Source organism: Larimichthys crocea, chromosome III (assembly GCF_000972845.2).
Source record: "Larimichthys crocea isolate SSNF chromosome III, L_crocea_2.0, whole genome shotgun sequence".
Classification (NCBI taxonomy): domain Eukaryota; kingdom Metazoa; phylum Chordata; class Actinopteri; family Sciaenidae; genus Larimichthys; species Larimichthys crocea.
In genome coordinates, this window is record NC_040013.1 from 14,885,432 (window position 1) to 14,901,569 (window position 16,138).

Sequence of the window (16,138 nt, forward strand, 5' to 3'; positions counted from 1 at the left end):
AAATCTTAATGAAATCACATGCATGTTTAGAATGCAGCGCATGAACCAGACTTTCATGAGCTAGGAATGTATACTGTGCTTGTATACTGTGCTTGTTAACTGAACCTTGCCACCATGGCTCACCCCAGTGGGCTGTGTGTTTATGTATATTTGGCATGCTTGGCCCTCATGATAACATGAAAACAACCTTATAAAAACATAATTTATGGTAATAAGTCACTGTGTATTGTGAGGGGATCGTTGCTCACATTTACTGTACATTGTGAGTTTTATGGCAATTGTCAGGATATGCCAGAGGGTGGAGTAGTTTAAGTAATTGTGACTGATTGCCATCTTGTGAGACTGTAAATCTAATGTTACAGTATAAATACAGTCTCATGTTTTCATTTGGTCTGTGCAGCTATACGGACACATCCACATCTCCTCTCAACATTCAGCTTCACCCAGCCTGACCTACGACCTTTCACCCTCTTCCCAAACTTTTACTCGCTTGCTCACATGTTCTCTCACCCTGTAATCATCCCTATGTTATGCCTCCTCATCCTCCTCCTCATCACGGTTTAACACCATTCCCCCTGATTTCACTGTGCCCACGGGCGTGAGACTATAGAAATTAGCCATGCCTCTCTCTCTCTCTCTCTCGCTCTCTCTCTTTAAACTTTCTCCCTCCCTCCCCCAATCCAGCCTCTCTCAGTCCGGCGTGGGTGTCTGGTGCCTGTCAGAACCAGTGAAAACAGCTCTAATCTTAATTACACTAGCAGCTTTATTACCCTGCTCCATTGTTTTGCTCAGGCAATCTCTCCATAATCACCTCCTACAGGCTGTTTTATGAAAAGCCTGAAGGAGGGCTGTGAAAGATACCTGAGAGACTGAATTAATTTTCTTTGACTACTTCTTCATACTATTTTTTAAATATGAAGATTTAAACCTAACTGGACACGCATTGACTATAACACCTCACTGCGGTCTTAAACACTCTGTACCTCACCATGGTGGAGCCTAATTACTGGATTTACAAAGGCACTGAGCCACCTAGTGTTTGAGAGATGTTAGTACACTGCAGCTATGAAGTAAGCTGTCATAATGATTTTGATTTATGAACTATTTACATGTTGACAGTGACCAGGACAAAAGTTTCTTGTTTCTAACCTCTTTCTCTTATATAATTTGTAACAATACGGAAAGGTCGAAGCATCACCCAGAGAGATGAAGCACAGACGTGGGAAGGAACAAGAAAAATATGTGGTTGTGAAACAGATATGATTCATGGCGAAGCTTTTGTGAAGACAGAAGGGATGGGTAACGTCTGCCTGCTTAATGTCTTGTAGTCAACACAGATTATGTACTGTACATCATCACATTTTGTGATACATATTTCACAGTGTTCAGACCCCCCACAGTTTAAGGAAGAATAACAGTGTTTATGAGCCACTTTATAAGAGCACATCAGGTTTTACGTGATCAGATCACATTTCTGCAATGCGTTTATGTTTCCGTAGCAACAACCTGTGCAGGACTGAGGCATGGAGTCAAACATTTTTGAACACACACTTTGAACTATTTAAAATTGCAATAACTGATTTGTTCAGCCACTTCAGGGCAACTGAGACAAGCAGTAAAGGTGATATGACAACTATTACCAAATAGTTGACTACCTAAGGGGCAGAAAACCCCTCCTTTCCCAATTTTGTAACACTTGATTGGGAGGTTGTTGTATCCGACCATTTTTGCAACTTTGTGAAACTGAGACACTTGTGATTGGCCGATTATGTAGGAGTGAGCTTTTCCAGCAAACTTTTTCATCTTTACACAACTTTTTTTGGTCACTTTTCATGTGTGCAACCAAGATTATTGTTATTTTTTATCTCCACATTTAGGCAATGTTGTGGTCACTCCGCCTTCAAATGCAGCTGGCGCAACCATAAACACATTTGATTTACGATTAGGTCTGACAGCATGCCAAACTAGTTCTAATGAGCATAACATGGTCCTTACACATCCAGTAGACATGAAGCAACATAAACATTCACTTGGTGTCCACCTGATGAATGGAAGTAAAACATTTTTTCTCCTTCTGGGTCTGTTTTGGACCCCAACATCTCCTGAGTGTTCAGTAATGAAGAGCTAAGATTTCTTTTCTCAAATGGTGAAGGCACAAGATAGTTGTCCACGGAATTATAATAATAATAATAGGTATGTAGTTGTCTTACCCATCTGTGGTATGTATTGCTCCTCCTCTATGTTCTTTTATGCAAATTTTATAATTATCCTTACTCCCTGAAGTCAAGCAGCACGTATTTAATGACAGTATAAGTATATGTACAAATACTACTGGCCCATTTTTGAGTACATGTCTCTATTTATAACACAGGATGGGACAGGCTGCTTTAAAAATTTGGGGCATAAATTGGAGTGAACAAAGACTGTTAGGCCAGAAAACAAAAACAATGAGCTGAAAGATGCTAAAGTGGAGCTGAGAGTATTTGGAGAGTGATGTAACAATTTTAGGTTGGTTTATCACCACAATGCCTCTCACATACATGTAGTGAAATATATTGATTGTAGCCAGTGCTAATCTATTGGCTTGCAAGTGTAGCCACATTGAGGAGAAGGAGAAAAACAGCATACATGGTAAGGTATGCCATGTGCTCACATGTGTTTAATTTTGATTGGCAGAGTGTGACTTGGCCGAGGTGTAAAAAGTCTTGATTTCTGTTCACACAAGATGCAAATGAGCTGGCTGAAGACAACACGGAAATGTCCAGCATCCATCAAGCCAGATTCCCACGTACCATGTGTGCATATACTACTGTGAGTGTTAATCTTTGGCTTCTGGGTTGTTAAATTGAGGCCAGCTTCGCTAATGCATAGTCAAATAAATAATTATTCCCAGTTTCTTTTCCAAAGCTAATGTTGAACTGTCATGTATTTTGTGCTTCAGGTTTTGATTTGAGCGCTGCTGAGTCAGGACATTTACATCCTCTGCAATAAGGGAATAGGACTTTGATCTGCTGTGTGTATTCAGCAAATACCGCTGAGGTCATCTGCTGTTTTGTGGTGATTGTGTTGGCAGATCGCTCTTGGTCCCTTCACTTTAAATGATAGTATATCATGATGAGCGAAAACAGTGTTTCCTCATTTTCCCATCATCCTGTTGCTCATAACCTGCCTCCATCCTTAATGTTAAGCTTTATAGTCTGCTGCCTTTCATCTGTCCTCCTTGTCTGTCATCTGTCTTCTCACCAGCTCACGTTCAGACCTAATGAACAGAAACAACTTAACTCTTTTGTTTCTGATAAATGCCATTAGATGTGCTGACCAGATGAGTGAAGAATTTCTAGCCTGATGTTTTTATACAAGGTTATAAACGTCAGCAGTTACAGGGCCATACTCCTATACATACATATATACTCCTTATACATTGTCTAACAGAGGCTCGGTTTAGGAACGCAGTATAAAATGAGAGGGCTATCCCTCCCGAGTGTTCACATACACGCACACACACACATACATGTGCACACACAATTAGATTCACACACTGATAGAGGGAACTGTAAGCAATTCAGAGTTTGGCCTTGGTACTGAGGGGTTCAATTTTTTTTCTTTTAATTTTTCTTTTTGTATGAAACAACATTTCTGTCCCATGAGCAGTTATTCTGTGGTTAGAGTGCAAAGTCTTTAAAGATGGAATATTTGCCCTGTAACCAAGAGGTTGCAGCAGAAAGCCAGGCTCCACTGTTCCCTGTAGACTGATGGCAGCCTCCCATATGGCCGGTTGGCCCATGTTGGCTTTGCTACAGATGCCTTCTTCAGCAATTCAAATCTGACAGGAGGAAGTGGATCTAAAATGATTTAAGAATATGAATAAAAGATTCGACAAAAGCCGCAGTATTCTTCCTTCAAAACATATAGCTGTGTAGCATCATCTACCCTGTGATAACATCTGAGATGGTGCAGTATTTCACTGTAAATACAAAAACTGTTTCATGACATAGTTCAGTATTCTTTTAATGACATCCAAACCTTAGTCATAAAAATCTGCTCTTCATTTCTTCCTTGTTGCAACTCAGGAGTAGAGGAGAAGCTTTCACGGTAATCTGGCCTGACTGTAAAGATTTTCTGAGGAGGTCCTCAGAGACAGAAGTCCTACTAAAAACCTAGAGCTTTCAGAAAACAAAAGAAGAAGAGAAAAGCGAAGTAAAGTCAACAATCCTGAATACACCACTGAGTACAATACACTATAACAGCATGACAGTGGATATGGAAGGTTGTTCCTTCCATATCCACTACATATCCAGTACATATCCAGTACAAATACTGTTGTATATCATAGTGCAGTGTGTGCATGTAGGATGATGGACAAAGCTAATCTGCAGGTGTTGGATGACCTCCCATCACAGAACACACTGAGCGTCTGTTTGGAGTTAAGTGGAAAATCCTGTTACTGTATCGTCCATTTGGGAGCAGTGAAATACAGTCATGATCCACATATATATGGTCAATATAATGAGATAATACAGTTAAAAGTTACAAAGACACACTATAAAAAGTTTATATTTTTGTTTTGAATATACCGAATACGTAACAGGTTATATATGCATGTGTGGAGGGCTGGCCTGGGCTGGCATTCAGCTGCAGGAGAGAGAGAGGTGTAGGTACGACTCAGGAGAGCAGCGCCAGGTGAGGTGAATGACACAGCTGGAAGTGTTTGTTTAAGCACTCTTTCCTTTTTAACACAGTATCATGGGAGACAGACACACAGAAGCCGGGCAGATGCGCCAGCCTGTTGTACCTGGAGAACATGTGCAAGAAATGCTGTGCAGCCAGGAGCGCGAGGAAGATGTTTATTTACTGTATGAAACTGTGTATCAGAAAAAGTTAAATAAATGAATCATTCAAATGAATCATCTGACTGATTGAGCTGTCGGGCTTGTAACTGTAACGGTTTTAAAGATATTACAATTAAAAGTTATATTAATGTAACTAATATTCTTAGAGGCCAATCACAGCTTAAACATCTTTTGTTTAGTGCGTGTATCAACATCTTGTGTGTCTCGTGTAACATAAGGACACAGGTCCAAGTTGCAAGTGTGTTGTGTTAGAATAAAATAAAAAGCAAACAAAATATATAAAATGTCAAGGAAGTCTTGACTATCATGACAACAAAATGCAAAACATAAACAAATTGTTTCAGCAAAGAATAAAAACAGTCTTAATTTAAACTTAACCAACATACAAAGGACCCATGCACGGTACAAATGCAGCCAACTGGCATGCAACCCATCGACTGTGACTTTATAATGATGTACTTATGTTAAAGTTTGTCTATACCCTGTGTCTGTGTGTATGTGTCAAGGCCACAGATCAGGAGTAAATTTAAAATCCTCAGAGGCCCAAACAGATGGTGATCCATTTTGTGTTTTTTATTTCTGAGCCGCTAAACCAGACCAAAGAAAGCACAACTCACATTTGACTGAACATAATAGATTTGGATTTGACGCATGTTTGAGAAAGTTAATGATTCGAGAAAATAAAATGACTTTGATTGGAATAAATTAGACTGTGTCTAGGTGTGGTCTTTGTCCTTCAGGTAGTGAAAAAAGATACCCTGTACAGTGTACAATCTTCTCCTAAAAACATGATTCTTAATCCTGCGGCTGACTTTTACAATTTCCAGCTCTGTCTGAAAACAATAAATTGGACGATTAAGTTCAAGATCCAGGTTAAGGAGTGGAATCATGTCTTATTATATGCCACATTATAAACACTATGTTATTAGTCATGCCCGGTGCCCTCATACTGAATATCAAAAGAGAAGCCATCATCCTCCCAATCCTTTACACATGGCTGTGTTTTATAAGTGTGTGCAGTGGTTGGGGTGACGGCCACCCTTCAGCCTGGTTAAATGTTTCCATGCAGTCGTGTTTTGTTAACCGCAGCTGGTTGCCCAATTGTACCAACGAGGAGAGGCCTTGATCAAGGACAGCCTGCAGTGGAAGATCGCTTCGGTTGATAGTTTGCAAGTTTGCATGCACATGCTTAATGCGTACGTGAAAACGGATGCATTTATGCACACATGGGTGCAAGTTGTGGAAATAGGTTGAGTTTTTGAAGAATATAATTAGTGTCCGGAGATCAAATTGAATGTTTTTGTTCGATTTGTGAGGTAGTGAACGTGGAGTCAAATATCATAATGAGACAGATTTGTTAACTTTATTATTAGATCAGTTAAAAAATCTGAATAAACATCATGTGGCCAAAGGCAGCAGTTCAGCTGAATTCTCTCAGGGTACACTGACTGCTGGCTCGAAACATGAATTTAAATGACTTCATAGCAAAAGTAATTATCTGCAGTGTTATGAGAATAGACAGAGCTGATGACAGAAATTCAGAAATGGTTTATTTTGGCATTCAACAAACTTGTAGGGCTAATGAGAGGAGAGCAAAGGTTTTCTTTGGTAACAATATGACAGAGACATTATGGTAATAACGGCTACAGCATGTCCTGAGTGTGTACATACTTGTGTGAACACCTGTCACACACATAAATCAGATCAGACTCATGAGTGGACACACAGGAAGAATGCTCTCTAATGACTCTGTTTCCATAGTTGGATGTGTTAACAAGCGTTGAGTGACAACAGCTGGGCTTTAAAAGTAAAAGAACATCATGCTTTATGATCTAAGTAACCAAAAAAGAAGTGAACATAATGTATTTTCTATGTGTAATCTATCCACAGACCGTTTTTGCCTTTTCAAATGTCAAATACCACAAGACCAAATCAAAATGCATTAATACTTCTTAAGATGTTTCATGTCTCTTGATGTGGTCACTGAGCGGAAACAGCATCGAATAGAGAAGTAAAAGAAGGCGAACCATGAATTGAAAAGAGTAAGTGGGCCATGGAGACAAGATGGATGAGAAAGCGACCACTGTCAGAGTGATGTGTTTTGCTGTGGTGTTGGATAGATGTATGCCGGTCTCCTGCCATTCCCACCTAACCTTTCACTGCCCCTCTCTGAACCTGTGACCCTGTTTGACCACACAGAAGAGCTCCATCAGCAGGGTCATGGCCGCATATTAACCTTCTCTACTGCTCTTACTTCATTGCTGGAAAACATGCGTAGAAGTGCAAGGACATACTTAACGCTCAACAGTCTCCTTGCGACCCTGACATTTTGGGTCATCCTAGCTTGGGCCATTTGCTGTGGCAACAAGAATTCATGGTAAGGGGGTCAATGATTTAATCAGAATATTGGATACTCTAATGTACAAGTGGGATGACATGATGTGAAGCGACAAAAATCGAAGAGGGGGAGCGGAAGAAGAAGAAGAGATCAATTGAAGTGATTGGTGAAAGGTTAACAGCGAGGTCAGTGTGATTTCAAGAAGCCAAGTGCTTGCACAGTGTGAAAAAGCAAAGCTCTCATTTCTAGGTTTAAGAACAAGTGGTGAAAATGAGGTGCAAGATCCCAAGAGTCCCCTTTCAGCTAAGGTCATTTGTCTAAATGGAGAAACTCAGCACAGTAATAAGTCATGCATGAAATGTGTGTTTATACTTAACAAGACACAGCAAGAAAACACTTGAGTTTAACATGTTCTCCATGCAAACGGTTACACAAATATGAAGGAACACGATACTGTTACTGTAATAACATGAGTAGAAATTACTATAATTGTTTCAGTTTCCCTAGAAATTGAAACTTGGTGTTATTCAATGGGGGTGTAAGGATTACCCAAAAGTGATTTCAATTGGCTTCTTCTATAATGTGAAACTGTGGGGCAACTCCAGACCCCAATATCATTATTTCTAAAATGTCAGCTTCTGATTAGAGCAGTTCTGGTTTTCATCTAGACAAAGAGTTGTGATTTCCCCATAAACAACTGCTGTAATTGCTCTTTTTTTAATAACTGGAATCCACCTGCACTGAAAAAAATCCTTCCCATTCCCAGAAATCGAAAGGCAGTTTTCCAAGTGGCATGAACACCTGATGACTTTATAGTTTGTCCTCCTCTCAACCTGTTTTTTCACAGAGTTAGGGCCAGAGGGCAGTGTGCGATTCAGCAGAGCTGTTAACCCCTGCATCTGCCTGACTCAAAGCTAAAGAGCAATAAACATGCCTATAGGTTAACAAATATATATAGCTCGTAATTCTACATACAGCACATATTTTCCATGAACACCGTGTGTTTAACAAAATGAAACATGCATTAGTTCATTACAGTATCTCAGTATATGCTGCAGTAGTAAAAACAACTAGAAAACTAGAACTAGAATTTACATTTACAGACAACTAAATGCAAATATGTTTTGAATTTGTATTATATTTTCAACGAACATAATGAGGAAATGTTATTTAACATGGCAAGTCTCAAAATTGTTGATACTGAATATATTGGTAAAATATTCACTGATAAGTATATGTTTATGTAAAATAGGCAATATTTCAATACATCATCAACTTGCAGTGACTAAAAGCATTAAGTGACTTCAGACATAAGATCTTTTATCAACACTATAATATTATTAATTTACACAATCTTTCCATATTCTTAATCAAAGTTATCTTGTTGCCTATACCTAATCAAAGGCCAGCGTCGGGAGGCAAACTCTGGATTCTGGTGTCACTGTTGTGCACTTTGTACGGCCAACATCCATCCCAGCAACCACATGCAATTCCTGCATGTTACATAATTCTATATATGTATTTAATTCTCTCAAAGAAATGTTGTCTCTGAACATAATCTGGCACCACAACTTAATTATGAAAACAGTTTAATACAAACAAAATTTCAGGAGACAGGATTGGTGTAAGCGGGCTCATTCTAAGGTAATGAATTATTATTATACAAAGAAAACATTTCTGCCATATTTATACGCCTAAGTTTTACACACCAGACCTCAAAGTACTATCTTTAACACAGGACTTTTACTTGTAATGCAGTACTTTCATGGTGTTTTTACTTTTACTTTTATTTAAGTGAATGATTTACACCACTGCGCCCAGTTACTTTTCAGGATGTGACATAATATGAAGTAAACACTAAAGATTTTATTGACATTCTCAGGAGAATACTTCCCATGACCTCAGGGAAATGCAGCACGCTCCATTCAATCTCCACATGTGGTATGTGAAGATTGAGAAAAATTTGTCTAATAGCTGGCCAGTGATGCCTGACACTGCACCTTGTCCAAATTTCACGGTCACTTTATGTGATGGAGGTCGGACTATGATATATCCGTACAGCCCTGACCTTTAACACTGTGGCCTCTGGCGACCGCACACATTCTGTGAAAGAGCGATCCAAACATGAAGTGGGATTACAGCAGGAGGTTTGCTGTCGACAGTCACAGCCCTTTACATCTTGACTCAATGCTGTCACTCTTCTCTGTATCACTCCATGAGGCCTGACTTTAATTTGGCATAATGCATTACATACCATACCTGATGCATTTAAAATTGCACGACACACAAGTACAGTCAAACAATAATACAGACATTACAGTTAATCATATGTAGACTTGGAGGGAAAGCGAACCGAGTAAAACAAAAGTTTCACTTATTTCATCATCTATACACATGCACACAGCCGGATACACACATGTAAACACACATAAAGCCCCTTTTCTCCTCATGCACACACCAACATGTGCCAGACCTGATGCAGAGGTCATGGTTTCTCTTATAAAAACACTGCTAATTGGTGTATGCATCATACAGTTTGTCACATGTGGGGGGAAAAAACACAAGAGCAGTGATTACAGCAATGATTTTTAGACGTCTTTCTGACTCTACCTTTTGTACTAAGAAAGCAGTTATCTGCAATCGTAACACAAACAAACTAAGCAAGCTTGATAGACGCGTTTCTTGCGTCATCATCATAAACAGTGGTTGACTTTGTTAATGGTAAGTAAGTGTTTATATTTTCTGCTGAACAAAAAATCAGTTCATAACAGTTGCAATGGCTTCTTTTTTTTGCAAAATAGATGCATATCTTCTTCTGGAACATGCGTCACAGTTCATGTAGTAACTGCAACTAGCATGAGGGTGAGCAGGTTTGTGTACTGATAAGTCAAAGATGTCATCAGACAGTGAACTGCATGAACGCCTATTAAAGACACCTATTTAATTTCAAATCTGCACCTGGTTTATTCAAGCACTGAGCAACCGTTCATGCCCATGTTGATTTTATAAGTCTGAACGCTTGATGTAGACCATCACCCACGCTTGACAAAGACCAAACATACAGAGAGGCCAAACAGTTCTCTTTTATATGTGAAAAAAGGCAGATTTGCTTCACAAATTGAGTCTGTGTTTGAGATGCTTCCCTGAGGACCCCATGAAACAAGCCTAACCACAGTCTAAACAAATACCAGACAGATAAACCTGCAGTGAACATCTTTCACTGACACAAACACATACATAAACTATACACACAAAAGAGATATAATAAATACATACTGTACTGTACAGGCTATACAGAAAGACAGAAATACAAAACACAAGTTTTATTATCATTTATCAGCTGTCTAATTGATTACAGACCTAATTAAAATGGACTTAAATGTATAATAGAGGCATCATTAGGAATTAACGAAACAGTAAATCCCCCTTTTGTTTTGGAATAAAAAGTCTACTCAAGCTTTTTTTATTTATCAAATCAATGTTGCATTTGTTTTTAATCATAACTTGGCCATCATTTTATTTCTAAACAGTAAATCTGTTGATGCAAGTAAATAATGTTTATTACCATACTGAATTAATAAATAAAACTGATTACGACATCATCATGAAAATAACTGATGCCATGGCCTTTGTCTCTGTGCGGAGCTTTTTCTTAATCCCTTTCAGAATATGTTTAATTGTCTGAGACCACCACATGCTGCTATACCTTCGTTTCCAGAAATAGTGCATATGAAGGCTCAAGGTGACGCGAGCGCTTGCTGTAAACTAACACGGCCAGTTTATAGTTACACAAGGAGACTCCTATGTTCGTTTCAGGAAGCTCATCGTAAATCATACATCAGGGGACGAGCTTAAGCACAGCTGCCTTGAAAGCCTGTTTAACCACCATCCAGCCGTAAGCTGTGGTCGTGAGGCCGGTGTGTGATCCCAGTAGCCCTGAACTGCTGCACGTGGGTGAAAGCTGCGTTTGACAGTGTTTGTCCTAAAGGACATGTTGGATTATGGTGGGATAAAATGGCCTCGGGCTGTCTTCACAAGTCATAACTGCTTGAGTGGAGCGCTTACTAGTGTATGTGTTTGGGGGGCGACAGGAAACCAGCCTAATCCATCAGGATCAGTCCATTAAGCCCCAGACAGATTCAATTAAAGGAAATAATAATTACTTCTGCCACAATAATATAACAGCAATGCTGTCTCTGACACTTAAGCACTCGCAGCTTGACATACAGTCAAACATTTAAACATGGAAGAACAATCACTGTTTTTTTGTCCCACATTTCTTCTTGAAAACCATGCGGTGGGGTGATTGTGATTTCACGGATGAAAACATAAGGGGTCTCCTCAACAGAAAACAAATGCTGCTCTCTGTGCTTGTTAAGCGTTGAAAATATCTTCCTCAACCCGAACTGAAGTAGAATGTTAATAGGCTTCAAATTAACATTGTTTAGTTGTCCAAATACTTCTAAGTCTTTCCACTCAGCCTCAGCCAGCTGCAAAAATATGAACGATTTTCCCTCAGGGAGTATAAACTTTCATTTCATACAAGAGCCCTATGGCAGACACGACAGACAAGCCAAAGCAGATAGAGTTCAAACCTTAGAAATAAAATACGTAGAGGGGACACCTAATATATCAGGACAATAGAAACTGCCAAGTAGAGCCTCAACCACAGATATGGAACCAGTAGAAGGGAAGCTCTCTAATCTCTTCCAGAGGTAGCTGTCATGCGTTCATATATAATCAGAGTAACATTTTTTACTTATTTTGGAGTGAGATGAGAGAGACGTAGATATGATAATGAGGCTTTTATGTCTTCAAGATTTTTGAATGTTATGTTAACTGCATTTCTATACTGACTGTCCTAAGCACTGGATCATTGAAAGATCTTAAAGGAATAACTCTATATGTTGCAAAAGGCACTTATTGTCAAGAGTTACATAACAACATTCATACTGTTTTCATATTTCTCAACCAGCAGTCAGCTTTGCTTTGCATAGAGACACACAGTCAGCAGTTTACTGTATCGGGGTCAAGAAATTGTCCGACACATCAACACATAACTCCTCAGAAAATTATGAATTGTGTTTTTTATGCTTTGTTTTTCTTAAACGAGTTAAACACACAAGATACGATGTGGTAATTAGTGAGCTTAAAAGGTGGTGATAGGTAGATTTTGTTACCTTTGGACATGTTTCCCCCTGTTTTCAGACTTTATGATGCGCTAAGCTGCTGGCTTTAGCTTCATAATAAGAGGACAAATATCAGTGGTATCCATCCATAATTTTTTCTTCTTCAAATTGTAACTTTAACTTCTTAAACTGTTCAAATTCAAGTCTGATTATGTATATTCATCACAGACGTTAGCAAACTTCTTTAATCCTCCTGTAACTTGCTTGGTTTTAAACAGCCTCAGCAGACAGTATAGCCAACAAACCATTCAGCCATGGTTCCTCTGTATCCTTTCATTACCAGTCAAACAGAGGGTCACAGAGTCAGCCCAGCTCCACAATGCAAAATCAATTCCTTTTATCTCTGTTTAACCCTTTTGTGGCTACTATAGGTGTCAAAATGTGACTGAAAGAAAACAGTTCGTATCCCCTCTTCCTTTGCCCTTTCCCTCATATCATCAGGTTTTATGAGATTTAAGATAGCACCTTGAAGCTCAGACGGTTCCCAGAAGCCCCCTGTGGGTCCTGAGGCCTGGTCAGCCAGATTACCAGCAGGCAACCAATACAGGGTCACCTGGTGCTGCCCTACCCCTGTCCCTGCCTGGGAACAAGACATCTCTTATCAAAATCACAGTGTGACACAGACCTGCTAACCAACCTCACCTGATAACAGTGATTCAGAACGGGCAGAGGAAGAGAAGGGGGTATAAAAAGGAATTGCAAGGCACAGTAAAATATGGAAAGGAAGAGATGCATCAAAGAGGGCAATTAACATAAAGGGCTTTATCTCTGTACTAAATTCTAACCCACAGTTTCATAAAGTTACAGGTGTTACAAATGATACAAACAGAGGCTTTTGACTATAGCCTGTACGACCACAACTCGACCAGTGAAACAAATACAAGCTCCTATGCCTCAGCCTGGTTAAAGATGGCATATGGATGCCTGCTGTGATTGTGAGGGATGTCTGGAAGGCAGACGGGTTTAATGTGTGTATGTTCACCGCAGGGCTCCTTGTAGTAAACCCTCAACATCATCACCGGCCCACGCTATTACAGCCCAGTTAAGATTTATGTCCATGTTTCTCTGTTGCTCTCATATTTTGTCCCTGAGTATGTGTGAGTCATGTTAATCCAGACAATATGCATGACCACTGTTACTTAATACATGTGGAAATGATTGTTGGCTATTTCAGTTATATTAAGTGTTATGACTAAAAAATAAAACATAATGAGCTTGTTGAAAGAGAGAGAAGGAGGTCTGAGCAGAGATTTGTTCCACTGATTGGTCTCTGTATTTTAATTCTACGTGTCCTCTTTAATGGGATTCAAGTGAAAGCCACAGTAGCTGAATAGCTGCCACACAGACCCGACAGACAGACATACAGTTCCAGTCAAAGCAAGCTCAGATTTCAACGGCCAGCCAACATCTGAACAGCAGATTATCACAGCTTCTTGACCATTATACACCTCTTGAATGGTCTTCATTCCCCATTAATGGCATCCATACATTTGTAAAGCGAGGAAGTGAAAGAAAAGGTTGCAAGAGAAAAAAGGAGACAACCTTATTTCACATTCACCTCCCGAAACCTTTTCACTGCACACACAGCCCTCAGACACAAAGCTGCTTTTGTCTGAGGTTAACAAAGTCCTGTTAAGGTCCAGAGGCAAGACTACTGGGAACCATCTCACACACACTACACGTTATACTACAAAGAAAGGTTTTATTAAATGTATAAACAACTGTACAAATAGATCACCTTAATACATATTAGCAATTGTACGGTAACTAACTATAACATAAAACATATGTTTTCATCTTTCCTGTCTATCTTGACTGTAAATCTTGTTTAACTTACCTCTCCAAGGCCAACGTTAACTCTCATCAGTATGTGTTTCTTACACATTTGAACAATATGCCATGTCTACATTCATAACATTAAAAAAAGTGTAAATGTGTTAAAAGTTTTGCATCCACCCTAGTCTTAGAAGATTTAAACATTTGCCATCCATGCATACTTCAGTGCATGTGGAAAATACTGAAGTCTTCTTTTTCCTCTTCTTTTAGTTTGTTTGCGGTTGGAAAATGCTGGTATGGGGCATTATCACTAACAAATGCAGAAGAACCACGGTTAAATGGATTTGACATTGTGACAAATAAGAACAGATACTTAATCTTGGCCTGGTTAAAGTGCTGTTCTCTCTCTGTTCTGACTGCACAAATATGAAATACTGATTGGTTAAATAGTACCTGTATCTCAAGGCTAACAATAACTTTGCCAGTGCTTCAATGAGATTCTTGATCAAATCTTTTTATATTTGTGTAGTTGTCGTACAACAGAAGCAGAAAAATATGCCAGTAGAAATAACTCTTCACAGAGAGAGCCTCGAGGAAAAGAAAGTTGGCTTCTTGTGTAGATAAAAGGCCAAAACAGCAAAAAGAATTTATCTACGTTAATATTTACATGATCTAAAACGAATTCTAATTTTAAACTTAACCTCAAATTCAAATCATAACTCTGAATTGGATTAGAATAAAATAGACTTTGTTCATTTTATACTCACATGGTCCTCATCAGGACAGAATATAAAGCAATACACACACACACACACACACACACAGATACGGGCACACGCAAAGTGCATGCACCTTGTGAGTCTTATTGCAATGAGCACAACCATCCTTCAATTCTGTGTGGTTAAAAGGACATGACAGGGGTGTGAAGTCATTGTTGCTGGACAACAGTCTGGAGAAGATGGATGAGGAGAGAGAGGAGGTAAACTTGTGAATGAGCTGCTATCCCCTGTAAACCTCACTACATTGGTCTTGCACCCACCCCCCCCGTGAAAAATAGCCCATCACTGTAGTTTGGCACAGTGAGAGCAGAACACCAAAGACATTGGAATTGGCCCATTGTGGGTTTGGAAAGTCACAAGCAGAAATCTAACTATTTTTCATCTGTCATTTTGTCCTCTGAAGTATGGGACGAACAGATCTCATTTCACCACCAGAAAGAGAAGTCATTTATTTCTGTTTTCATTCAAGAGTGCTATGGGATCCTCAAAGTATGTACTTAATCTTGTAAGTATTCCTGCTACAACAGAAACAAATTAGTTCCCAATGAAAGTTTAACGGTTTCTGTTGCACTTCATCACTGTGTTTGGCAACACCTACTTTTACGAGCAGAACACTGAGTCCTTGGTGTGTCAACCAGTGCAGACATGCTGAGAATAGGTGTGTGTGGGAGTTGCATTCATGATAAAGGAAGATGTGTGTGTGCGTGCATGTGTGTGTGTGTGTGTGTGTGTGTGTGTGTGTCTATGACATGTTAGCAGTTTATGACCCTAAAGCATAAAAACATTGGACCAGGCTTGCTCAAGTGCTCAGGCCACATGCAGAGCAAGTTGAAAAGAGCACTTGTAGTGGTTGATTTGGCTCTCTTCAAAGACCACCCATAACTGGACTTCATGCACTGTACTGGCCCAAATCTAAGATGACCTTGATTATAAGACATTATATTATAAGATCCCTTGTTTCCAAAATTGTTTTTTTTAAATACAAACGAGTTGACAACGTTGCTAACACAGCCAAACATCAAGCAAGTGCAGCACCACAAGACATTACATCAAGCTACTTACTATTCTAAACCCATCTTGGCGTCTGTATTTCAGCCTTGCAGACGTCCATAGTATCTGCTAAGCACAGTAACATTGGCTGCTTGCCCAGCTCCTGTTCTGGCATGACACTGGTCCCACCCAAACATTTTCTCCATGACCATATAT